General features: G+C 34.2%; 1 protein-coding gene and 1 non-coding gene across 4 annotated transcripts in view; both read left to right on the top strand.

The window, feature by feature from the left end:
• OLA1 (Obg like ATPase 1) overlaps window positions 1-27,742 on the top strand; it is a 170,993-nt gene that overhangs the window by 40,912 nt on the left and 102,339 nt on the right. The window lies entirely within an intron of this gene.
• Window positions 1,912-2,018, top strand: LOC134365056 (U6 spliceosomal RNA). Its single transcript, XR_010021922.1, has one exon. It is a non-coding gene; the product is annotated as a U6 spliceosomal RNA (small nuclear RNA).

The raw sequence follows: 27,742 nt of genomic DNA, 5'->3' as shown, positions 1-27,742 counted from the left end.
CTCTAAATGGATTTAAATGGGAAGAAGTTTGGGGCAGAAGGAACAGTCAGGAGGTCATGGTAGTATTTCATGGAGGAAGTAATGAGGGCTGGATTTCAAAAAATTGTCAGTGGTAGTTGAGGGAAAAATCAAACTTGAGAGACTTTGTAAAGGGATAGGACATAATGATAAGCTCTTTCATCTCCAATAGGTAGAATTCTCCTTAGATAAGACTGTTTGCTAAAAATTAAATATAGAATAGGGAAACAACAACCACATTATGGGAAGCAAATTCTTTTAAAATTCGTACATGTAGTAACTTCTCCAAAAACAAGTGTGTTATTTAGAAAAATGTTTTTTTCAGGGTTTAGTGAGCCAATGTGACTTGTTTACACCAATTTTTAGAAATAATATGACTTCCTTTTGTTATATTTTTTAAGCTTTGGACATGATGAAGTTATTGATTTCACTGAATTCTGAGTTTTTTAAAGCTGGCAGTAGGAGGTTTGAAGTTATATTTCAACAGGAAGCTGAGTCATTTGTGTGTTATCTGAAGGACAGCACCTTTGGCAATATCACTGTACCTACTGTCAAGCTATTTACAGATAAAACACGTAAAATTTCTCATCGGGTACTTAGGAATATGGCCTTGTAGGCTAGAAACAAGAAGTTCTGCTTTCTGAGCTGTCAAACAGTTTCATTCCCAATTTAGAAACACGTATAGGAGGTTCTGATGTACAGAACTGTTACTATAAAGTACATAATGTTACAGTTGTGAAAAACAAAATTTCAAATACAATTTGATTTTTTTCAACTCTGTTGGCCTGTGCATATGTCTGTGTGATGGTGGGAGTAAGATACTGCCCCTGTCTTTCCTGAGTTCTATTTGCCAGTTGCTTGTTGTAGTTAAATTTTCTGCCTGTTGATTTATTTTGGACTTTTTATGTGAATTTCAATTTTCTTTATTATTTTGTTCTGCTGGCTGCTGTTGCTGCTTATTTTTTCTTTTTTTAAGTGGCTGGCTGGTATGGGGATCCAAACCCTTGACCTTGGTATTACAAAGCTGCACTCCATACTATATGTATCACTGATAATTCTATTTCATTTAATCTGGCCTTTTCTTTTTCAAGAGTAAGAATGATGATAGGGAAAGAAGCACAGCCTTTAAAATAGATCCATAGCAATTTAATTGTCTTTATAGTAATTGTTTTAATACGAACAACACAGAATCACCTAAACAAAATTCCTTTGTTGATTTGTCAAAGTAAAGGAAATCCTTGCTAGTCATGCCAGCCCACTGTTGTGTAAGATACAATCAGTAGTCATCTACTTGATAACAAAAAGTGTTTTCTTATGATAGACTGAATTATATGCAATTTAAATACAAAACCTTGTACTTTATTAAAAGGAGGGTCATTCCATTGTACATATAAATTTGTAATTTAATTATGTGTTTACACCCCTTTCCCTCATACCTTGTAAGTAGATAGTTTTGGTTTTTATCAGTTTTATACTCTCTTTTGATTATAAATGACCAAACAGACCAAACAGACCAAACAGTTACTTAAAAAATATTTATTATGTTTAAAAAATTCTAAGTGATATATACTAATTTTAAAAGAAATAGGAAATATTAAGGTGTTCACAATAAAATTTCATGTTTGCTCCTGTTCCCAGTCTCCCGAAGTAACTGCTTTTCCTTGTTTTTAAAATCAGAAAGAATGTATGCTTGTTTTCTTTTCTTGATTACATGTGTGACACATGTATACTGTATAACATTCATTTTCAATAAAATGTGATAGAAATAATGTAGAAAGTGAAATCTTACATTTCAAAGACACCCACTGTCAGTAGTTTTAGAGCATATGCCTCCAGATTTATTTTTATTCTCCAAATTTATCAATGTAAATTGTTGTTAGAAATAATCTTCTCATGCTCGCTTCGGCAGCACATATACTAAAATTGGAACGATACAGAGAAGATTAGCATGGCCCCTGCGCAAGGATGACACGCAAATTCGTGAAGCGTTCCATATTTTTACAGAAAGAGAAATACCACATGTTCTCACTTATTGGTGGGAGCTAAAAATTAATATATAAATTCACACACACACACACACACACACACACACACACACACACACACACACACAAAAAAAAAAAAAACGGGGGGGGAAGAAGATATAACAACCACAATTACTTGAAGTTGATACGACAAGCAAACAGAAAGGACATTGTTGGGGGGGAGGGGGGGAGGGAGAAGGGAGGGAGGTTTTGGTGATGGGGAGCAATAATCAGCCACAATGTATATCGACAAAATAAAATTAAAAAAAAAAAAAAAGAAATAATCTTCTCCCACAAATGGAATGATCCTATACATACTTCATTGATAATTTAATTTTGCCTTTAATATAATTTATCTTTCCTTGTCAGTATTGAAAGGTACTCTATTTTTCAACAGTTACAACAGATTCCATGGTATGGATATATCATTGGTTAATATTTTCTTATAAATGGTCATTTATATAGTTTATAAACAATCATGAAGTGAACATTGCTACAAAGAAACCTTTGCAAACATGTATGAATAGTTCTGAAGGATAAATCCTAAGTGAAATTACTAGTTTAAAAACGTATCAGTTTATTAATCACATCAACAATTTATTTCTCCATCTAGGAAAATCCCAGGGTCTTCTACTTTTAAGGCCTTACTGAGGCCCAGCTGGGAGGAGATAGTGGACCAGCATCATTATTATTTTTTTCTTTAGAAAAGAAGATCCCACTTGTACCCAGCTACCAATAGAGAGTTTCTTCTGACTCCATTTCTTGAATCTCCTAAATTGCAGACTGAGTTTTTAATCTCCCCTTTTTTTGGAAAGTTGATGTTTCTTGTGGTCCCTTGATTTGGCAGGTAGCCTAACCTGCCTAGCGTGTGTGCCCAGGAAACCTAGCTGAGACTAGGATTCTTGGGCCCTTTCATCTGCCTAGAAATGAAATTGGAAATTATATAGATCCAAGGTATGAAAAACAGCATGTGTTAAGTGCCAAATGAATGGTGCATAAAATTAGTAATACAGAATATCAAAGAAGGGATAGAAATTCTAGAGATAGGCTGGGTCAGGACACATGGATATCGAGATTAAAAAAATACAGGCTTATTTTTAGAAGTAGTAAGGTGTATTAATGATTTTTATTCAGGAAAATACCTAGTTGCAAGCATTTCAGGAAATGTAAATACACTAGATTGGAGGAAGACTGTAAGCTGGATGATCAGTTAAAATATTGTTTTAACAGTACAGGTTAGAAGCCTCAAAATGGAAAGGAAGGGACAGGCTTGATTGACTTAGACTTGAGTTTAGAGTTGATGGTAGAGTTTTTACTAATATTAACACAGTTTTTGTGTACTTCCGCTTTATTTGTTGTTCTGAGACATTAAAGCTATTGTTCTAATCTGGCAAAACCTTGAGAAAAGAACTGGTTAAGGGAATAGATAAGTGTGTGTGTGGAGGGGGCTGGTGGATGTGCATAGAGGAGAGAGTGCAGATAATAGAGTATGAACAGAACAAACCTTATTCTTGTGAACATTAGGTTTGGTGGAGTTTTGAATATGAAGAGTGGAATGTATTATCTACCTTCTGCTTTTTAAATTTTGGGCTTGACTACTGTGTACTTCTTTGCTCCCATCACATGGTAAATTGATATGGGTGACCATAATAAAGCCTTAACACTAAATACGGGTTTGAAATCCCATGTGCACAACAAGCCCTATATTCTTTTGAGGTGAGAGGAGGAGAGTCATGAATAGCATGGTATGCTGTATAGCTGATTAGAGAGGTTTGAAATCCAGGGAGGAAAATTCATATTACTTCCCCTTTTTGGGGGGCAAAGAAGTTAAGGAACAGGAGGGAAATATAAGCATTATAGTATACCTTGGCCTTTTGTAATTTAATACTAATGGTTTGGACTATTTTTAAGCAGTCATGAAGATTTAGTACATGATATTTACTTGTGACTTTGATGACCCATTTGAATGTCTAGAGTTGAGAGGCTGATAAGACAAGTGATCATAGCTGACCATTTTATTGTTTTCTATTCATCCTTTCCCCAGCAATAACACCACTTTTTTGCTGTATTTAAATACATGGATGGCGGAAGTTGGCGGTTAACTGTATTTATGATTCTTAATGCTGCTTTGCAAATCTAAAGCATGCAAGTTTTGGAACATAGAAATAAATTACCTGTTTTCTCTCGTAGATTTGTAATATTAAACTTAAGTCTTCTTTTTAGCCAATAATTTAGTTTCTATTTGATTTTACTTTTCAGTGTCTATTTTCCTAAAAAAAAATCTGCTTTAGTAAGTAGAGCATTTCGGTTTTTGGAATAACTGCTGGTTGTACTGTCTGATTTTGATGCCATTTCTTTTTATTTTGAAAGTTCTGATGCAGTTTTACAAGTCTTTGAAAATATTTTCGTCTCTTCCCCCTTCTCAGTAAATATGATTTTAAAGCCTTTACTAATATCACTTCTTTCTTGGCCTTTACCCCTCTTAAGTTGGTCAAGTTCTTATTGAGAGAGATTATTTCTGTGCAGACAATTAGAATTTTTGGCTAGGAAAAATAAAAGCCCTTATCCTTTCTTCTTTGTTATTAACAACAGATATATTTTTATTCTGTTTTATATTACTGTTCCTCAGTATCTGCTTGAACTTCATATGTCTAAATTGCTTAGTTAGAGCTTTGACAATAAGATTCTAGAGAGCTCCTTTAGTTTTGTTGTGGATATTTGGCTAAAAAGAGATGAAGGTGGCAGTGATGGAAAAAAATAGTTTTTAAGTTGCCTTTCTAGTTTATATGGAATTGTAGCCCTCAAGGCACCACAACTTTATTGAACTGCTAAATGAGAGGGTAAAAATGCCTTCATTTAATTGCCCCCACCTTAGGTAAAGTTAGGTGTTGTTTATATGTTTTGTAAATCACCTTTAATTACTGTGAACATAAATTACTATTTTCAAGAGCCCACCTTCTCCCTTCCCCATAAGCACGTCATTTAAAAGTTTTAAATGAGTCACACATTTTTGCCTAGACACAAATTGCCAATATAAAGCTGTCTTTGATTGTATCTTAAAATAATGGAGTTTTTTCCTAGGGTCCTGTAATTTTCTTTTTCAGCAGTATTTATTAAATTAATCTGGTATTGGATTGCAGTAAACAATCTGACCAAAAAACATATGTTTTGTCTGTTTCTTCAGTACAAAATCAGTGGGTTAAGTAATTATGCAGTGGTTCTAATCTACATATACAATGCATTCTAATAACCAACTTCTGTTTACTGTGGAAAATATTGTAACATTAGGAAACAGTTCTGTCTACTTGGCATTGTAATATCGTATGAAGCTAATTAATCTATTAGCTATTTACAGTTTAATTGCTCAGACATACCCTTATATTCATGGTGGTGTAATATCTACTTTAGGTGATTGAGACATTTTAATTTTTTTCTTGAGTGTCTTTCTGACATGTTTTAGAGGTCTCATTTCCTGGCCTCTCTGCCCAAAATAGCCAAGTATATGGGTTCTTTTCAAAACTCTTGTGTCACTAACAAGTTGAAATTACATAGGGATGTGAGGGCAACTTCTAAGATCTTGGGCAGTCTCATGATCTTGCTTAAAGATCAAGTTTTGAGCTGCATTTTTCTTAGTTGTCAGAACACCGTCGTTATGTTAAGTTAAAAATGTAAGTATTGAGACGATTTGGTTTTGAAAACCAATGCATTTTGTTGTTCTACTTAATTTGCATGGATAAAATCAGATGAGCACTTGTTTTATTACAATGGGTCTTTAATTTCCTTTAAACCTGTCCTTTTGCAAATTTTACATTGACACCCTTAAACCACACATTGTATGCCAGATATAATTTTCCTATGTCAGTGACTTATAATTTTGAGCTTAATGTTTGGTAGTGCCACTTGCCAGCCCTGGCAGTTGAGGGAAAGGCAGGGCTTTAGGGCTCTAAGTTTCCAAGGGCTATGGGCTGTGTAGCAGCTCTGGTCCTTTAGAATCAGAAGTTTTCTCTCTTTACATTGGTAAGGTTGGGATATCCCCTCAGAACCCCCAAACTGGCCATGAGCCTGGTATTTGCTTGTACAGGGCCATGATGGCCTCTTACCTGGTCCATCTCTTCCCACCTCAATTCTGTCTCTGCTGTCCTTACTCCCTCCATAGGAGGGAAGAAGGAGCATTACCTGGTTGTCTTGGACTTGACTGACTCAGCTCTTGCCATAGGACATAAGAAGACCCCATTATGTACCATCAGAGCTTTAGATTACTTTGCACTTCCCACAGGTAAGGGGTTGGGTCAGGGGAACATAGTCTTGTTCCTCTATCCTAATCCCTACGATGGAAGGACAACTGTACTCACCTTCTGTTCAGGCCAGTTGTGAAGGTTTTCTCCTGCATTCCTGGTTGACAGATAAATAGAACCAAAAACTACGAATTATATGTTACTTTATAGCTTTTTTGGGATTAGTGTTTTCCCTCATCCTCCAACTAAACTTACTGTTCAAATACTAATAAGAGTATTAGCTGTGAAAGTGCAGGGGACTACATGTACTTCATCCATTTTACTAATTTGATTTTTTCCCCCATTTTTGTATATATAGGCTGAATTCTGATTTGTGTATTGTGGCTAACCATTTTGTTTGGGAAAGAATTCTAAATTGAAATTATTTTGAATATGATTTTTCAAACAATTGAAACAGTGTTATATTAGGGATTACAGTTTACCAAGCGTTGATATCTTACTTTTAAAGACCTGAGGAAATACAATCAATAATTTACTATAGGTGATCATTTTAAATGTAGAACCACAATCCTATCACTCCAACACCATTTTAGATATGGCCTGCTGTTTATACACTCTTGGTTGCAGTAATAGGAAGGGAATCAACTGAGTAATAGGGAAGGGAATTCATTGAGTTATGGGGCCAGGAACTTTTCAGTGATATAATTTGATTCTTATAGGTGCTCTGCGAATTAGATGTTATTACCCCAGTTTAGAGATGAGGAAACTGAGTCTCAGTGAATTTAAAAAACTTGTCCAAAATCACACAGCTAGTAAGTGACAGAATCAAGATTTTTAGCAAAACTCAAACTTTTCCTGCTACCCTATTTCCTAAAGGTATTTTTATTAATATTATACTATAAAACATTTTTCTTATTTTAGAATAGCTTTAATATCAATAAGTTTTAATGGAGGAGTAATATTTTATTGTGTCAGTGGTCTACAATTTGTTATTCTCTAAATATTGGACAGCTGGAGGTTTTTAGTTATTTTGCTATTATAGATAACTCTTCAGTGAGTGACTTTGTCCATGTATGACTATCCTTTTTGCCTTTATTGAATTATTTCCTTACAAAATATTTATTGGAGAGAAATTAATGAATCAGAGGATACACTTCTCTCTTAGTGGTTCTTGCTATACAATGCCGTATTGATTTCCAGAATTTACTTTTTGTAGAAATTACCATAATCTATTTAACCAACTGTGAATGTAAAATTGTACAATATACCTTGGGAACAATTTAAAGTGTATATAACTCAGTAAAATAAAATAACATAAAAACTACTGTATCCAGAGTAAAGTGGAGGATCTTGGAGACCACCATAAAGTAAGAGCTGGAGAATTCCCAAGAGTGGAACTGTTTCTAAAGCTGATGGCTAGAATGTTGTTGGGCGAGAATGCCCTGGAATTTATTAGGGCAGTGGCTTGTACCTGGTTTGCTGTAATTGGCAGGGTTTTGCAGTTAATCTCTCAATAGAATTTGATGTAAATCTAAAGTACTCATGGAAATACTTTGATGTCGACAAGCAGTTCTAGGGATAGAGTTCAGAGTGCAAGAGAGATCATCTTTAGTCAGAGAAGTTGTAATTTTGTTTGGTTCTTAAAGATAGATGTGTTGTATAGGTTTTTTTGAAGGCGATTTATGTAAGGTAGAGGAAATACAACTTTAGAAAGTGGATCCTTACTGTTAATTAGCATCAGTATGTATCAGTATTTTGTCAGGAATTTTAAAAATTGTATTTAAGGGTACAGAAGCTTATTTTTACCAAATAAGGACTCCATCCAAAAGCTTTACTTTTTTACAACTCCCCCTCACCCCCTTGCGGATGTGAGCGGGATACAAAAAATGGGATTATATTGATGTTTTCCTAGGATAAAGTTGTCAAAATAATAAGTTGGTTTATTAGCATCCTCTAAAGGTTAATAAAAATCCAGCTTCACTTAAGAAAGTCTTTCATGAATCAGTAAGAGTTATTAATTTTATTATATCTCAACCCTTCCATATACATCTTTTTAATATGCTGGTCAAAGATATAGAAGTACGCATAAAACACGCTGCATACCAAATAATTGTTGTCAAAGAAAAGCATTTGAGTTGCAAGCAGAACAAGCCAGTTTTTTGTGAGACACCATTTCTTCTTGAAAGAACAACTAACATTCAAACTGTGATTATATAATCTTCAATATCTGGCAATCATTTTATTGTAAATGATAAAATTCAGGCATTCAAGTAAAATTTAGAATTTTTGAAAACTTACATCTACCATCATGAGCTTGACAGTTTCCCAATATTTGAAGTCTTTTCTGAGATCTATGGTGAGATCAACAGATGTGATTTTTATTTAATATGTTGTATAATGTAATGTGTCAAGATTTGGAAGATCAGTATTTTCCAAATGACCAAATGGGTAAAAGAGCCATTCAAAGAACAAGATAGACTAAGGGACTTCAATGTAACAAGAGTACAAAATATTGCTATAATTGCAGATTACACAATCCAGTTAACTTTTAAGAAACTGCTATGTGTCAAGTTTTGATGTAGTATCAAAGAAGAATAGCCATAATGATCTGAAAAGATTGTTATAATCTCATCCCTTTTCCAGCCACTTATCTGTATGAGGCCAGATTTTCTTCATATACCCCAACCAAAACAATATATTGCAGTAGATTAAATGTATAAGCAGATATGAGAATCCAGCTGTCCTCTACTATGCCAGACATTAAAGAGATTTGCAAAAACATAAAACAATTCTACTTGTTTCATTAAATATTTGTTTTAGAAAATATTATTTTTCAAAAAATATGTTAACATATAATAGATTTATCATTATTTTTAAATGAATTAAAAAGTAATTTTTTGAACCTTAGTTTTAATTTCTAATATGGTAAATATTGATTTAGATTTACCTATTTGAACAAGTTTCGGGGAGCCCTTAATAATTTTAAGAGTATAGCAGGGACTTGAGACCAAAAAGTTTTGAGAGCCGTTGCTTTAGAGGTTATTAATTTCAGTTCCTTTCAGGATATATTTCTACCTTTCCACTGGGAGGGCAGGTGACTGAAACTGACATACTTTTTTTTTGTAATTGCATCCTTTCTTATAAAAATGACTAACAGTACACATTGGTGCACTGCCTTGATGCTAAGATACTAGCAGTTTTTCCCACCATTGCTTTCTTACCATGACTGCAAATGTCAAGACAGTAAAAAAGGCAAAGAACGTTTTAGTATTAGTACAAAATAACATTTTGAACTTGCAGCCCCCAGAGGTCCATGGACCATAATTTGAGAACCACTGTTCTAAATGATTTGGAAATGCCTAGAAGTCTTTATGAATCTGCCTACTTTCTTTTCTTTAACCTAGATTTCTTCAATTTCCAATATTCCAGGTAAATGAAATTAGCTTATTACTCAATTTTACCAGTTTTGTTTTGCAAGCATTGCATACAAAATTACACTGCAAATGTACAGAGCTTTCAGTTACATGGTCATTTGAAAAGAGTTTGAATAGATATTGTGTGTTTCAAGCCCCCTGGCTTACAAATGAATATTTGTCTAGAGTGTGTAAATAAATTGGGTGTTACATATGTACCCCAGAATTAAACAGTTTTATTGTGAGTTTTAGAGGTAACTCAATGTTCCTTGGTTGTATTAATATGACTATAAGCGAAGTTGTAGATAACACTTGCCTGTTTAATTTTTCTTCATTTTTCAGTGGCTGAATTCCATCCCTCTCCATTCCCAGTTGTTGCCCTTTGAACTAGGACAGCTAACATCATTTAAGAGAAATAAGGATCTTTTGTATGTAAGAATATGTTTGGGTTACGGCAGTGGGAAGAATCCTTTACAACATAATCTGTTCCTAATCAGGTTTTTTCCCTGAGATTGACTAGAATAGGAATGGGTGAGTACCTATGTCTCAAACTTTTCAAGTTTATTTCATTTTGACTTTGCATTATTCTTTTTCTAAAGAAACAGCATCATCAAAACAACATAGCTACTAGTGCTTTATTAAAAGTCCTTAGGTGGTGATAGTAGTGGAGAGTGCCAGTCATTTTGGACACTGCCATCTGTTGCAGTTTTTTCCATTAGTGAGGAAACATGTGTAACACTGCTAGCTAATTAGGCCTAAAGAGCTTGGGTGTTTCTTTCTTTCTTTCCTTGCTTTTGGGGGGAAGTTTTCTTCAGCACTGAGTAACAGTAAGCAGATATCAATTAATAAGGAAAGATTTGAAAAAATACTTGAAAATATTATAATATAAATTGTTAATCTATACAATACATCGGTAACATATCAATACATTGGTGATATATCAATACTTGTCTCATAAACATTTTTAAGTACAGTATTAATCCTAGCTTATCTGATGCAGGTTTACCTTTTATAGGTTGAGAATACTATATCTTCTTGTTCAAGACATCTTTTAGCTATTCAGAGATTATAGCAGATATTCTGACAAGGTATATTATAAAAATGTTGATTGTGAAAATTTTAAAAACTTCTCTTCAGTATCTTCTTTTTATAAACCACCTGTTGTCTTACATGCATAGCGTATACATTTGGACAAAGTGCTCATCACTTGTCAGCCATCAGTGGCAGCATAGAAATTACTTGAGGTACTTGCTTTGCAAGAAGTTCTTTTGTATTTGTGACATCAGCTTTGTTTTATACAATTAAAGTATTACATGCTAGAATAATTTAAATTGCAACCACTAAATGGTGATGTAGTTCTTCTTGCCTTGAATTGAATTTGTTTACAGATTGTATGCGGCTATTGACTACTATTTAACATCACAGTTTCATAAAAATTTCTCTTTTATTTTGGTAGCAAGTAAGAAGGTGGTTATATTATTAAAGATTTTTCTCAATTTTAAAATTTACCTTCAACATATATTACATTAAGCAATAAAATGTAGAAAAGTCATGTGTGAAAAATCTTTCAATTATACAATCTGATTTTAGAAGTTTAATACTTCTAATATGATATATTCATGATCACTTTAATAGTATCCTAATTTTTAAATTTCTTTTTTTTTGAAATTTAACTTCTTTTTTTAAGTTTATTAATATTAATTTTTTTAAAAAAAATACATTCTGTGATGTTGTGGAGCAGTTGGGGGGGAAGGGAAAAGGCGAAGGAAAGAGGGTGGGAAAAGGAGGAAGGAGGAGAGGTGGGGTTTGAGGCCTGTGGCATCACCCTCATTCCTGCAGGGGAGACTAGGGGGCTTCCAGCAGTGACTTGATCCTTGCTGGGCTGGGTGCAGATGTCAGGGGTGTGTGGCTGAAGCCTCCCCCTCCACTGCTCCAGCTCGGGAGCCTGGGGTGCTTCCTGCAGTGGCTCAGTAGTCATGGCTGGGCTGTTTGTGGGTGTTGGGGGGCATGGCAGAGGCCCTTGGCCCCCACTGCCCTGGCTTGGGAGAGCCCAGGGAGCTTCCTGCAGCAGCTCCATGGTCTTTCACTGGCTGGTTGCGGCTGCTGGTGGGTTGTGGCTGAGGCCCTTGGCCCCCCACCCTCAGGACTGGTTGTGGGTGTGGGGGGCATGGCTGAAGCCCCCAGCCCTACCACCTCCCTGGCTTGGTAGCCCAGGGGACTTCCAGTCCTTCTAGGTTTTATACATGTTCTTTGGTGATGAGAGACCTTTACTAGTTAGTATCAAACTTTGTCACTGGTCTGTGGGTACTTTGTTTTTTCTTGCAGTTCTGTGTTGGATTATTTGTTGTTCGTACCACTTAAACTCTGCACTGGAACTAATTTGTGGTCCTTTGCTTACTTCTAAAATGGGGGAACTTCCTGTGGGACCTGTACTTGAGGTCTGTGGTTGAGCTAAATTGTTGCTTTGCTGCTGATTCCCTGGGGAAGGCTTTTTGTGTAGCTTAGGTTTTAATGGTTGACTTTATAGGTGCTTCTGGGACTCAAGAGATCTGTTACCCCTGGGTTGCATAGAAACTCTGGTCTGGGCCTGAATCCTTTCAGCAAACTGCACCCCCTGCAGTTCTATATTCCTGACCAATCTCCAGTGAGTGGTCCCACACTGACTGGGGGGTAGATCAGTTGTCCTTGCTGTGCCTCATTGTTCTCCCAGTGGGCCTGTCTCCCCCACTGCCCATATTCCAAACACTTCTCATGGGGCAGCCTGTCCTCTGGTCCCTTGTGGTGACTCACTGGCCTCTCGGTGGCTCCTTTTATTCAGTCGTTGTGGCTCCTTGCTCCTATGTGGGTCCATGGGAACCCTATTAGTAGTCTTGCTGGCCTGGGGGCCACCAAGGCCCTCTTCTTCCTCACAGCCTCCAAGCAACTCCATCCGAAGGGCACAACTACAGCTTTTGCCAGCTCCTTTTCCATGCACTCACCAGCTCCAGCCTTAAAGCAGCCAGGGCTCAAAACAGTCAGAGAGGTTTGAGTGGTTCTTTCTCTCATCATGGCTCCTCCTGCCTTCATGCACTCTGTAGACCTCTCCTCCTCTTCCCCTGGCTTCTCCCACCTTCTTGTACTCCATAGGTCTCTCCTCCTTTTCCCCTGAGCTCTAGTGGCCCCAGCTTGGCTGTCGTTGCTTTTTAATAGTTGTAAATTTGTTGATTTGTGGGAGAGAGTGATGCTGGGGACCATCTATTCCACCATCTTGACCGGAAGCCTAATTTTTAAATTTCCAGTTAAAAACGTTTTGCAGTCATTTTTATTCATTTTTCTGTTGAAAAGGAACAAAGTATAATTGTTTAAGACTTAAGATTGATAATAGAATAAATATTTCGACTGTTAGATAACTTTTCTACAGTAGCAGGAACTCTACATAGCAGTCTAGATGCTTAGAGAACTTTACCAGTGGATTCTAAATCATCTAAATTTTTTTCGCTTTGATGACTTGTTGAATAATCCTGGTTATAATTTATTTAAATAAGTTAACAGTACTGGTATATTGACATTATTTAAATTAACAAGTATTTTCTTCAGATAATTATTTTAGTGAAGAGGTTTCAGAACTAATGGAATATAATTACTCACTTAAGGCAAGTTTATCTTATACTTTTAAAAAAGCTTTGAGAATGTCACTGTTTAGTTTTTATTTTAATAATAGGCAAAAGGTACAGTATAGTTATAAGGATGTTTCCACGGTAGCTGCTGCTGTGCCTCTGCAATATGATTGGCTTGCTAAATAAACCTCAATAATTGTTTGTATATAGAAACTCTATAGAATTCAGTGATTAAAAAGCAGAAAACTACTTACAAATAATGTTTTTTCTGTTCTTTGTAGAAGTAATCTTGAATATAAGTGGGAACTTTATATTTGCAGAAACAACATATGGGGTTTCTTTTTCACTACTTGGTTGCTTTTATGTGAGTGGTATAATATAGTGGACATTGGTATATAAGTAAATGATTAGATGAGTCATAAGAACATCTGCCTCAAAAGGCCTTTCAGACAGCATGAGTTATGTTGTTGAAGTCTAATCAGTGCATCTGTCCCTGAGACTTCAGTTGGTACGAGGATAGTTTTCTATTTTGGATTAGTTACTAAATGAAGACAGCATATTTAAAAAAAATTTTTTTATGCATGCAACTGGAAAATTTGTGCCAGAATATCTGAATAAAAAAACTACAGTGATGGGTTTTAAGTATAGTAATAAAGAAGGGGTAGCAATAAATGTATAAACTTTAACTTTTACATGCTTTAAAACAGTTATTTATGATAGAATTTTACATCACAGACCTTAGGTCTTAATGTCTTGCCAGAGGATATATTCTTACAAATACTGGTATTATAAGAGGAGAGAAATCCAGGTTTCACAGTTAATATTTATTTTTAGTTAAATATCCTATGTGAATCACAGTAAGATTTACATAGGATATTTAATCACAGTAGGATTCACATAGGATATTTAACTAAAACAGAAGACCATATTGTTGGTCCCTGATGAACTGGAACATTCCTATAGTTTTAAAATTGCAGAGAGAGGGAGAGAGGGAGATATAATGAGAGTGTGAATGTGCATGTTCATGAGCTTTGTACAAAGTAAGAACTCTTAACTAAAAGCACATTGTAAAATGGTAGATGATGATAATGACATGGAGAGAGTTGTAATACATGAATGTGTGTTTTATTCTTTATAATCAACAAGCCACAGAAGACAAATTCTTGTGATCATTTTTAATTTTCACTGAAGAGTTCAATCTAAAGAAGCAATCTGCCTTTCTCTCCTTAAAAATTTATACTTAGCTGTTCAATTGAACTTTTTTATAAGAAAATAATGAATGTAATTAAAGTAGAATAAGAATTAGGCACATGTTAATTTACATATTGGGATTTTGAAATCTTTGAAATATAGAACAGTCATTAGGAAATGTTTTTATTATTCCTAAAGAGGACTTCCAGTTTTTCCCCTGGGATGTAGAGAGCTGGAAAGAATATCACTCACACCCTTAAAATGAAAAATAGCCCGACTAACTTCAAAATCTAAAGACACACAGTGCCTGTGGGGAAAGAGAAGACACACTCACTCACCTAGAGTAGACAGTGCTGGACACCGGTAAGAAGAGTTCAGCTAGAATTGTGACAAATTAGTGAAGATTGGGTATAGGTCAGGAATTAGTGAAATCCATGAAAGCTGCAGTAACCCAGCTAATCCCTATGGGATGGGAGAAGGGAAAGAGGCCCCCAAAGTATGCGTTGCAGCACACACACGCTGGGGAGGAGAACAGCAATGCCAGGTTCTTTCTCCTGTCTCTTCACTACAGAACGAAAGCTTTCATCTGTGAGTAGTGGAGTTTGGGAGTGGGGGAGGAGGGAACCAGCACAACAAAGCCTTATGGCATTGAAGAAACACATTACAACTGGGGGAAGGACAGTGGGGTGGTGGTGTATGTGCCTACTTTCTCAGGAATATGCTGAGCCCACAACTGCAGGGTTAGGTCAGGGGTAAGAGAACTGAAAAAGCTACAGCATTAAGACCCAGAGACACATGAGTGACCGAGACTGAGGATTGCTTAGAACAACAGAGGTTGGGCCCTTCCCCAACCATTTCTTATCACCAAATTAGCATATTTTTAATAATAAGTAACAGCAGAGTACTGCTAGATTAAGGACAGGAGAGAATAAAGAATAGGCAAAGAATCACAGTGCAAAGGAAAGACCTAAACTCACAATTGAATAGACATTATGATGATAAGCAAACTCTCATCCTAAACACAAGGTATTCTTTATAGGAATTTAAAGTCCGTGGTACAATGTGGTAACAATAGAGCTAACCTCAAACCTAGTCCAACTCCTAATTTAATAAAGTCAAACACCCCACTAACGGCCTAGGGGAAGAAAAGACTTGCCTTTTTTCAGGCATAAAAACTATTTACTTCTGTCTCTGCTGTCCCTCACAAGATGGTCAGCTTTCATGAGGCATTCAAAAATGCAAGAAAAAACACACTCAGGGATAAAGGAATCATTGGAACTAGCCTCAGACATGACACAGATTTTAGAACTGTCTGACAGGGAGTTTAAAATAGCCATGACTGATATGTTAAAGGCTTTAACAGAAAAGGTGGGCAACATGCATGATCAGATGGGTAATTTCAGCAGAGACCGAAGGAAAAAAAGAATTAAATGGAAAAACTGAAATGAAAAAAGTAACTAAAAAATGCTTTCAATAGGCTCATTAGTAGAGTTCACACAGTGAGTAAAGAATCAATGAACTTTAAGATGGGTCAATAGATACATTTCAATAAAATATGATTATTTAAAAAAATATATAATGCTAATAGAAATTACTGAAACTGAAATACAGAGAGAAAAAACTTGGGGGAAAACCTGAAAAGAATATCCAAGAGCAGTGGGAAACCATCAGAAGGTCTAATATACACACAGTTGGAATATCTAAAGTTAAAGAGAGAGAGAGGATGGGGTAAAAGAAATATTTTAAGAAATGATGACTAGAAATTTTTTTAAATTAATGAGATATACAAAACCACTGGTCTGAGAAGCTCAGAAAATAACAAGCAGGATAAATACACACACACACACACACACACACACACAAACACACACACACACACACACTCTGACATATCATATTCAAACTGCTGAAAACAAAAGTCAAATAGAAAATCTTGAAAGCACTCAGAGGAAAAAAGAAACATTACTTATGGAGAACAAAGATAAGAATTTTGTCTGGTGACTTTTTGTCAGAAATTATGGAAGCTGGCAGACAGAGTGACATTTTAAAAGTGTTGAAACAAAAAAAATTAAAAAACTGCCAGCCAGAAATCTATAGCTAATGAAAATATCAGAAATGAAGAAGAAATAGTCTTTTGTGGGCAAACAAAAACTAGGAGTTCATTGCCAGCAGACCTACTCTATAAGAAAGAATATAATCTACACTAGATGTACACAAAGATCACTGAGAATAGAATGAATAAAAATAATTGATCTTTTAATTGCTCTGAGATGGATCAGCACACTTTTTATATAAAGGGCTAGATAATATTTTAGGCTTTGAGGGCTGTACAGTCTGTTGCAACTATTCAACTCTGCTGTTGTAGTGTGAAATATGTAAATGAATGAGCATGATTGCGTTCCAATAAAACTTTATTTACAAAAACAGGTGATGGGTCAGCAGATTTGGCCCATCAGCTCTAGTTGGCCCACCCCTGGTCTATAAAAGATAACTGTCTAAAGCAAAAATAGTAGCAATGTATTATGTGTTTATAGCATGTATAAGAGTGAATGATATGACAGCAGTAGCACAAAAGATTGAAGAGAGGAATTCGGAATATATCACTATAGGGTATTTACACTACACCTGAAGTGTTATAATACCATTTAAAAGTGGATTTGGATTAATTAAAAATATATATTGTAAGCCTTTGGACAACTACTAAAATTTTTAAAATATGCGGGTACTTCAAAAAGTTCATGGAAAAATAGAATTAAAAGATAATATGAATCTTTCTATGAACTTTTGAGATCCCCTCATAGAGGCCTAAATAATAAATCTATAGAAGAGATAAATAGAATCATAAAAAAATAATGAGCATAAGAGAAGAGAAAAAGGAAGAAAGAAACAGAGTAGATGGAACAAGTGGAATGTAGCTAGATAGCAAGATGGTAGATTTTAGTCCAGTTGTATCAATAATATTAAATGTGAATGATCTAAACCAGAGATTGGCAAACTGCTGCCAACTAGTTTCATTTGTTTGTACATATATCCTGTGATCAAGAGAGTTCCTGGACTTACAGGTTATCTAGAATTTAGATACTCATATACATGCACAAAGAAGAATTCAGATAATGCTGTGTGATACCTACTAGTAATGGTAATTTCCCTTCAAGAAATGATTTTCATTTTAGGGGGGAAGTTGATCCAGGTGAGTGTGGGTAGAGGTAAAACTGCACATTGTGTTTCAGACTTTAGGAACACGTATCTGAAATAATGTAAATGTACATTGAAGCTCTTCTGTCTTGTTAATTTCCAAAATGACATTGGATTAGGAGTTACTTTGTTTTTTTTAATACATATTTTTAAATTGACTAGTATAAATTATATGTATTTATGGCATATAACATGATATTGTGATATATGTATACATTGTGGAGTGGCTAAATCTAGTTGTTTAACATATACATCACTCACATACTTGTTTTTGTTGTTGTGAGAACACTTAAAATCTACTCTTTTAGAAATTTTTAAATATACAAATTGTTATTAACTGTAGTCACCATTATATACAATAGAGCTTTTGGATTTCTTCCTCTTGTGTAACTGAAATTTTGTATCCTTTGACCAGGAGATATTTCCTAAGGTAGGAAGTTTTCAAAATTTATTTGTGAAATATTATTAGGTACACCCCTGTCTGGCTAGGCTAAAGCCTGGAATCCTTACATAGCACCAATTGTCTAGCTACACAGCCACGCTAGTTGTCGGGCTCTTTTATCTGCCGGTAATCCTGCCAACTGGTCCGATTGTTGCGCTAGGACCCCTCAAGCACATTCACAGACTGGGTCACAAACACTTCACACGCCAGGCTGGGTCACCAGACCCTCCACACACCAGGCTGCATCACCAGACCCCTATTCTATTTTCTCAGCAACACCCATTCCTAGAGCTAGGTATACTTTTTCCTTTGGAATACTGCTGAGTGTACTATAATAGGAATATTTCTATGTTACTCTTTGATAAATACTAATGGGTACTAGATCAAAATCTGTTCTTAATATTGTGTTCATAACTTTTATGTAAATTATTTGAAGCAGTACTTATATAGAATTTCACATATTCAGCGTAGAAGTGGCTTAATATTTGGAAACAGATCTGTGTTTTTGTAGTTCCAGGTTTGTATTTACTTACTAGTTTTGTGTAAACGGTAACTCTTAAGCTCCTTGAGTTTCAGGTTCCTCCTCATATGTGAAATGGAGACAATTATCATACCTGGTTTGTTGTAGTGAGGATTAAATGAGATATAATATATGTCAGACTTTTTTTTTTTTTTTTTTTTTTTGGCAGCTAGCTGGTGTGGGGATCCAAACCCTTGACCTTGGTGTTAGAACACCATGCTCTAAGCAGTTGAGCTAACTGGCCAGCTCTATGTCAAACAATAAATACCAAGAGATACTATACAAATTTAAATTCAAAAGTAATTATTTTGAAAATGTAATTATATATGTGACTTAAAAGTCAAAGTCTTATGTAGAGGTTTACACTGAGAAGTGTTGCTCTTGGTCTCTACTCCCTCATACCTATAGTATTTATTTTAACTAGTTTCTTTCTTCTTATATCTGCCCTCACACCTATAATATTTATTTTTACTAGTTTCTTTCTTAATCTTCTGCAGTTTCTTTATACAGATAAAGCAAATACAATTAAATATTTTTCTTCCCTTTTCCTAAACAACACATAGCCTCATGCACCTTGCTTTTGGCATTTAAAACATCCTGGAGAACTCTCATATCAGTGTGCAGAAATTGTTTTCACTTTTCTACACATACGCATTGTATTTATTTGCATGACTATATGTTGTTTATTCAAATAGTTCAGTAATGCTGGATACTTGGGTTTCCAGTTTTATGCTCAGATTATAATGCCACAATTCATAATTTAGTATATATGTCACTTCATACATGTATAAGTAAGTGGGAGATGGATTTCCAAAAGTGGTTTTGTTGGGTCAAAGGGAAACTGCGTTGGTGATTATGGGAGCTATTGCCAGGTTTCCCTCCTAGAAGTTGTACCACTTTTTACTGCTACCAGCAGTATATGAGAATGCCTTATTTCTCTATGACCTTGCCAGCAGGATATGTGTTAAACTTACAGATTTTTCAGTTCACTAGGAGAGAATTGGTATATTGGTGTAGTTTTACTTTGCTTTTCTCATGAGTGAGATTGAGCATCTCTTCATATGTTTAAGAGCTGTTTGTAATTTTCTATGGATTGCGTGTTTATGTAGCTTGCCCATTTTCTTATTTGGTTCTTTCATTTTATTATGTTTTTCTCACAACTAAGAATTCTTTATAGTTTGGGGATACCAGCCCTATATTCTATGAGTTGCACACATTTTTTCCAAGTTTGTCATTTGTGTTGACTTTGTTTATGGTGTGTTGTGCTATTCAAAACTTTTTTTTAGTTGAACCTAAGTTATTATCAAAAAGGCCTTCTTCAACCCAACTTTATAAAATATTTCACCTACGATTTTATTTTTTATTTGTAAATCTCTAATTTATTTAAAGTTTATTTATATACACTGAAAGACATGGATCCTTTTTTTGGGGGGGGGTAAATGTCTCTTTGGTTGTCCAATAATATTTATTTAGAAGGTTATACTTGTGGATTTGAGATGCTGCCTTTGCCATATGCTAGTTTCCTGTAAGTGTTTGGGTCTATTCACACCTCTCCATTCTGCTTCATCAGTCTGTCAATTTATTAATTTGTTAACATCATATATTTTATATAATTAAGTTTGTATATAGTAATATCTGGTAGAGCTTGTTTCACTTCCTTTTCAGAGTGTTCCTAGCTAGACTTGCTTGTTTATCTTCCCCATATAAACTTAAGAATCACCTTTCCTCATCCCAGAAAGAGAAATCTTGTTGGAATTATTATTATGAAGACCTTAAACTAAGTAAGTTCACTTACTTAGAATCTTCTCATTCAGAAACATGGTATGTTCTTTTACTTGTTTAAGTCTACTTTTTGGAGCATTTGGAAATATGTTAAAGGGTTTCCCTCATGTTGGTTTTGCACATTGTAAAATTTATTTCTAGGTATTTTGTCTTTTTTTGATTGGCATTATGAATGTGGTATTCTCTTGTGTTATATTTTCTGATTGTTGTTTGTGTATTAAAATACTTTTAAAGATCAATTTGTTTGTCTAATTCAGTGCAATACTATGCAGTCCATATTAAAGTGGACAGCTTTCTGTGACACACATTGAAGTGAAAAAGCAGGTTATATACAAAGCAGTATACATAGGAGTATTCTACTTTTTTTGTTTGTTTGTTTTTTAAAGCCTCCTAGGAAAAAGTCTCAAAAAATAACTATTCAGATGTTAACAATGATTATTTATAGATTTCTAGATAATTCCTTTTTTTTTTCCTACCTGTTTTAGTAGCAATTACTAGTTGTTGAACAAAATCCGTGCTCTCCTTCCTGGCACGTAGCTGCTCATCTTTACTGTATTTTTCCCATTTCCCAACTTACCTTGAGAATAGACATGTGTCTGTGTTTACAGTGATGGATTGTGAAAGTATATGATACTTTTTGGCCTACATCTCAAGACATTGTTTGTGCCTCCTCTACTAGTTGCTTTTTTTTTTTTTAATGCTGATTTAGTTGGAAGTACTTAGACCATGCAGGTGATGACAAGGCCTTAACAGAATAGCAGAGCCATGAGTTGGAAGGAACCTGGTTTTGTAAATGGCTACAAAGAACAGAGAGAGCTGCCTCATCAAGCTGGACTATTCATTTCAAGATTGAAATGAAAGAGAAATAACTTTTTCTGTTTGTTAAGTAACTATTTTTGGGTCTCTGTATTTCAGTAGCTTAGTTTTATTATAGCTAATATGTGTGTTTCTGTGAATGTGAGCACACATTACTTTATAATTTTTTAAAAAACGATTTTTTAAACAACATGAGGACATATTGTGCCTATATACTGAAATATAATATAATATAATATAAATATAATAAATTTTCTCATTTAATATATCCTGGATATCTTGCCATGTCTTCAGTGCCCATTTTAATTAAATGTTTTATTTTGGAATAATATTAAATTTACAGAAAAGTTTCAAAGATAATACTGAGAGTTCTCATATACCCCTCACCCAGTTTCAGTTTCCTCTTATTAAGTTATTTTATTGTGATACATTTGTCAAAACTGAGGAAACAACCACTGGTATATTACTGTTAACTAAACTCTGGACTTTATTCGGATTTCACCAGTTTTTCCACTAATGTCGTTTTTCTGTTTCAGGATCCAATCCAGGATACCACATTATATTTACTTGTCATGTTTCCTTAGTCTTCTCTTGTTCCCTGATACTTTCTCAGTTTTTTGACTATTCAGGTATTTTGTAGAATATCAATTTTGTAGAATATGAAATTAGTTTTATCTGATGTTTTCCTCATGATTAGACTGGAGTTGTGGGTTTGTGGAAACAATCTCAGAGGTGAAGTGCAGTTCACATCATATTCTGGGGTGTGTGATACCTACCTGACATCAGTGATGATGTTAACCTTTATCACTTGGTTGAGGTAGTGTTTGCCAGATTTTTCCACTGTAAAGTTACTGTTTTCCTCTTCATATTTTTACTTTTCTTTGGAAGCAGGTCAAAGTTAGCCCACTCTCAAAGGAGGGGGAAATAGTCATTTTTAAATGCTTATTTTAAATGTTAAATTTAATCTGATAGATGACAACCTTGATGCTTTTGTCTAGGTCACCAGTGTCTCTGTGTTGTCAAATGCTCCTTTTCCTTCTGTTTAAGTATGAGCAAATCATCTGTTTATTTGTTTATTATGTTTCACCTTACTAGAGTGTAAGCTCATGACCATAGGCACATGGGTACTCCTCAATATTTCTTGAATGATTGGGTGAACAATGATACCTCCTGGTACATACCTTATATGCACCGTTGTCCACTTGCCTGATTTTTTTTTCCCCCTTGGGATAAATTCCTAAAAGTAGAAATTACTGAGTCAAAGGGTATGCACATTTTAAGGGCTTTTGTTACTTGTTAGTAAGCTACTTCCTTAACCAAAACATACTTACTTTTAGTATTTGTTTATTTTTAAGGCTTTAGCACTTACCATGAGCACTTCTTAAAATAAATACTTTTACTACTTTTGATTTATATCTTTTCCCAGATTGCCAGGATCAAATGATGTATGCCAGAATTCCAGTATAATTTGCAGTTTCATATTTTAATATTCTGTTAGGGCTAGATAGTCTCACAGAAAAAAGTTCTTGTCAAGTTTTGTGTTCATAGGGCAGGGGAGACTTAGGATATCATTGAAGCAGTATGACTATCTTTAGGAAAAAGGTTTTAGCCATTAGACTGAATCCTGCTGTCTAATCTGAGGAATAACACATTTGCTAGAGGTGCTTTCCTTTAGATTGCTGCCCCAGTCAGAGGTCAAGTGCTGTGGTAACTACACTTTTGCTATATTGATTGAAGAAATAGAGCACTAACACACATACACACAACAAATTTGGTCTCTGATTATATGACTGGATTTTTGGTGCTGTAGTAAAAGCTGAGTAGTCTGGTTTTACCTACACATTCCCAGAATTTTGTAGTCAAAATGTAGATAAAGCTATTGATAAGAATAAAAATGGATACATTTGTTTTATAATTGTAGTAGTGGTAGACTGAATGTAAAATTGTTTTCTACATAACAAATATAATATTTATAACAAACTATGTTTTGTTATGGAATCTTTGGATTTTTTTAACCGTCATTGAGAATGTTTTTGCTAATGTTAATTAGCTAGTAACTGCTGTTTTCAGTGTGTTTCAATTACATTATGTTGTTAGATTATATGTTATAAAATAAGCTTAAGGTTACCCTATGGCTGTTAAATTCAGTAGTTGTATGTTAGCTTACCGTTAGGAGTGGATTTCTTGTAAATTTGGGAGGAAAGATGAAGATAGAAGTAAAAAGAAGATATATCACTATATTTTCTATTTTATCATGCTTTCTCATTAAATTAATCTGTCTATATTTCTGGTTCTTGTTATGTGACTGACAAGTGAAAATACATTTAATTACCAGTCCAGAATGTTGGATATTGACGAATTTTTAAGTATTCCTAAGTTAATATAGGGCTCCCATAAATGAGCCTTTAAGCTAACAGAGATATGTATCTGAATATCCACCATATGGACATGAAATTTGGAATATTCAATAAACTCAATTCAGATATAATGAAAGAATGCTCATGCATAACTATTTTGAGAAATTTCTATTTATTTAAACTTTGATGTGTGGTACTAATAGCCAGTAATTTCTCACATTGTTGTCAAACTGTAACCATAAAATTGTACTTTGAGAATTTGGGGTATTAGAAAATTTCATTAGTAAGGTTTTTTTTTGTTTGTTTGTTTTAGTTCCTTGGTTGTATTTTACTCCTGGATATGAGTAAAATAAACTACTTACAGTTATAAAATGCATGCATGCATGTATGTATAATTTTCTGCTCATTATACTTTTAACTTAAGCATTATCCTTAGTTTAAATTTCTACTCATATTTTCTTTTTTATATCTAAGACAGTTTTAATAAAAGTTACAAAGCTCAGAATGTAAACCAAACCAGTCCAAAGAAAGGCATAATCTTATGGCATCTTTCTTGCTATCCTCTTTCCTTTCTGGTAGAAGTGGAACTTTTGAAAATAAGAGGTAATGCTACTTAGAAGCAAAGTTTAGTGTTGCTGCTATTGAAATAATTGTTAAATTGCTTATTTTTCCTTTCAAAATTTGCACTTAGTTTTCAGCAGTCAGGAGTTTATCTAGTTTGTACAGATTTTTTGGAACTAGTTCTATGACATAAAATAATTTTGCTATCTTCTCATTTGTAATTAGATGTTAAATCAAGCATAAAGCTTTGAACAGAGATATTGAACAGAGAATAAAATGTGTATACTTGATCTGAAATGTATTTTAGTTCATAGGCCCATATAAAGACAATTTAAGTTAGCTGATATAAGTGATAACAGTTTGATTGTGTGAACTATGTGAATGTTTGTGTCTTTGTGTGATTGTCTTAAGGAAGTAGAGTAAGTCTATTAAAATTTTTCTTGCTCATGAAATGATTACATTTACATCTTACTTTTCCAAGCACTGAGGCTTTGGAACTGGTGTTTATAGTGTTCCTTTATGGAAAGAAGTAGATTTACCGATTAAAACTGACTTGTTTTACCAGTGTTTATTTTGATATAGTTTATTCTTAAAGTTGGTTTAGTTATTCTTAAGGGAACTGTTTTGATTTAATTAGTAATTAGAAAATAGGTATTTTTAATTTTTGCATAGGTTTCTAATATGCTGCTAAATATCTATAATAAATAGTGAAATACCTATATATTTGGTTAATACCTATAATAAATACTGAACATTATTTGATGAAATTATTATATACTGTTGGACCTTCAAGTATAAAAGGGTTTGGATAAATAACTTGTTAACTGCAGTTTAACAGCAATTTGAAATATACAGCTTTTTTGTGTGGTTGAATTCAGTATTTTAAAAATAGGAGGGTGAGTGTATTTTAAAATCATTAGAGCACTTTTTGAATTAGGGAATAGTCAACAACTTTTTGTCAATTAAGGTTTTTTTAAAGATCTGTCTTTTTCAATTTCCTGAGGAGTTGATATTAGTTTTCTGATTAATCAGGTTAGGTAGGGTGTGCCTGAAAAAAATGTAAACAGTCCAAATGTACTTGATTTTATTAAACTGACTGACATCAGAAGTCCATTGCTATTTGCTATGGTTTCTGGCTTTTGCAGCAGAGAATAATAGTGCTCTTAAATTGGATTTATGATAACTTTTAAGAAGCATATTTGTTCCAAGCAGTGTAAAGAAGTGCAGAGATCTATGTCAATATTCAGAATTCATATTTTCCTTGGACAGAAGGTTGTGATAAAATGGTACATGGTGTGTTTTCATTGCCTGTTGAAAGACTTTCATGCAGTTAAAATAAGCATTTTGATGGTGGTTGAATTAAGAGTTTTTGTCAGTCTCTTCTCATCATGGATGATTAGACTAAAACGTCTGCTTGTCTTGACTTGAGATCACCACAGCTTCAGATAACATGCTTTGTGATTGAAGGTCGAAATATTTTGAATTCTAATAGGCTGCCAGATGAATTGCTTGAAATAGACTGTAAAATTTCAAGGCTTCCTTTTCCATCTGCTGTGAAAAGAACCATTGGGAATGGTTGAGCTTGATGATCATAGAATTACTGGATGGTGATTCTAAAACCCTCAAAGGGAAGTTGCTATGGAGATCTAGTTCCAAACTGTGAAATGATTCACCTTTGAAAGGCTGCAGGGTCTGAGAAGCTGAACACATCATTGTTCAGGTGGTCATTGGTTAGGAAATTGCTGGTGCCTGTGTAATCAGCACTCCTGTGGTAGTTAACGATCTAAAAAGGTTTGTTCTGAATGATGTGGGACAACAGCAATGTGCATAAGATGGCTTCTCTCTCTCAATCATAGTTTGCTCAGCCTGGTGCTTGTAAAAATACAGTGAACTAAATAGCACAGAAATGAACTGCTTTACTGAGGAAATCTTTTGAAAACAAAAGTTTTGTATTGATGAATTTGACATCTAAAATAAAATGGTTACTTCTTAAAGTTTTTGCAGAAACTTGCTTTGTTTTCTGTTTTTTAATCCATACTTCGTCCCCGACCCCAACCCCATCCCTTCCTATCACTTTTGGGATAGGAAGTTCTTTATCTCTTTAGGTACAAGGCCTGACCATGGTGAAATGTTCAGTTTTTAACATCCCAAATACTATCTGAAGAGCTTTCTTGCATAACCACAGGGTAACCTGAGAAGGAGTTTAGAAAAGCTGTCAAATCATTGAGAACGAGTCTAGGAAAGTTCCCAAATCATTAGGAGTAGAATGTAATTAATCCCCCTATTGCAGATTGCTCCCCTGAAATTGTTTTTCATTATATATATTTGTGACAACATGTATTTTGAATTGGGAATTTTTAAAAATTTTCTTCTACTGCTTTCATTAACTTAAATTTTTAAAATTGACTTTCAGTTTTATTTCTAGAAACCTGAGACCAGAAAGATTTTTGAAGTTCATTTGACAGCAAATCATTGTAAACTGCTGTTCTCCCAAATTAAGATTTCAAAATAGGTGAAATTTAATCTCAGTTAATTTCATAAGAGCCTATAATGTTAAGCTTCAATAATCAACTATGAAACCTTATCAAAGATAATTTATATATATCAATTTTTTTCTGTCATGTTTTCTTCAAATATTATTAAGGCGTAATATACATATAATGAAATAACACATTCTTAGTGTAGTTTGAATTTTATTATTGCATACAGTGATGTATTCACTATCACAATAAAAATACATACTGTTTTCATCATCCTAAAATGTTTCCTCATATCCTTTTGCAGTTGATTCTTTTCCCCAGCTCTTATCCTCAAGTAACCACTCATCTGCTTTCTATCATTATAGTTTTAACATTTTTAGAGTTTCCTACTATGCAATTTTTTGTCTGACCTTTTTTTAGCCAAGCATAATGTTTTTGAGATTCACCCATACTGTGTGTATTAATATTTTGTTTCTTCATATTGCTATGTAGCTTTTATCAGTATGGATATATCACAATTTGCTTAGGCATTCATTAGTTGATGGACATTTGGATTGTTTCTAATTTTTACTATTATGAATATTTGTGTACAAGTGTTTGTGTGGACATATGTTTCTATTTCTTTTGGATAAATACCTAGAAGTGGGATTGCTGAAGCATATGGTAAGTGTGTGTTTAGCTTTATAAGATACTGCCATACTGTTTTTAAAAGTGGCTATGACATTTTGATTTCTCACCAGCAATGTATGAGTTCTAGTTCCTCTACATTCTCTTACAGTTAATATTGTCAGCCATTTAAACGTTAAACATCTTAGAGAATATTTCATTGTGGTTTTAAGTTCTGTTTTCCAAGTTGTTAGTGATGAGCATCTTTTTATGTGCTCACTTGACATCTGTGTATCATCTTTGGTGAAGTATCTGTTTAAGTCTTTTGCCCATTTTTAATTGGGTTGTTTGTCTTATTTTGAGCTGAGTTTTTAATATATTCTGAATATAAATTCTTTGTCAAATGTACGTTATGTGAAATTTTCTCCCAGTCATGGCTTGCCTTTTGTTTTCTACATTGTGTCTTTCAAAGAACAAAAAAGTTTTTCATTAGGATGTTCATTTTA

The sequence above is a fragment of the Cynocephalus volans genome, chromosome 1 (assembly GCF_027409185.1).
Source record: "Cynocephalus volans isolate mCynVol1 chromosome 1, mCynVol1.pri, whole genome shotgun sequence".
Classification (NCBI taxonomy): Eukaryota; Metazoa; Chordata; class Mammalia; order Dermoptera; family Cynocephalidae; genus Cynocephalus; species Cynocephalus volans.
The sequence above is the reverse complement of the archived record's forward strand: the minus strand, read 5'-3'. Positions and strand labels throughout refer to the sequence as shown.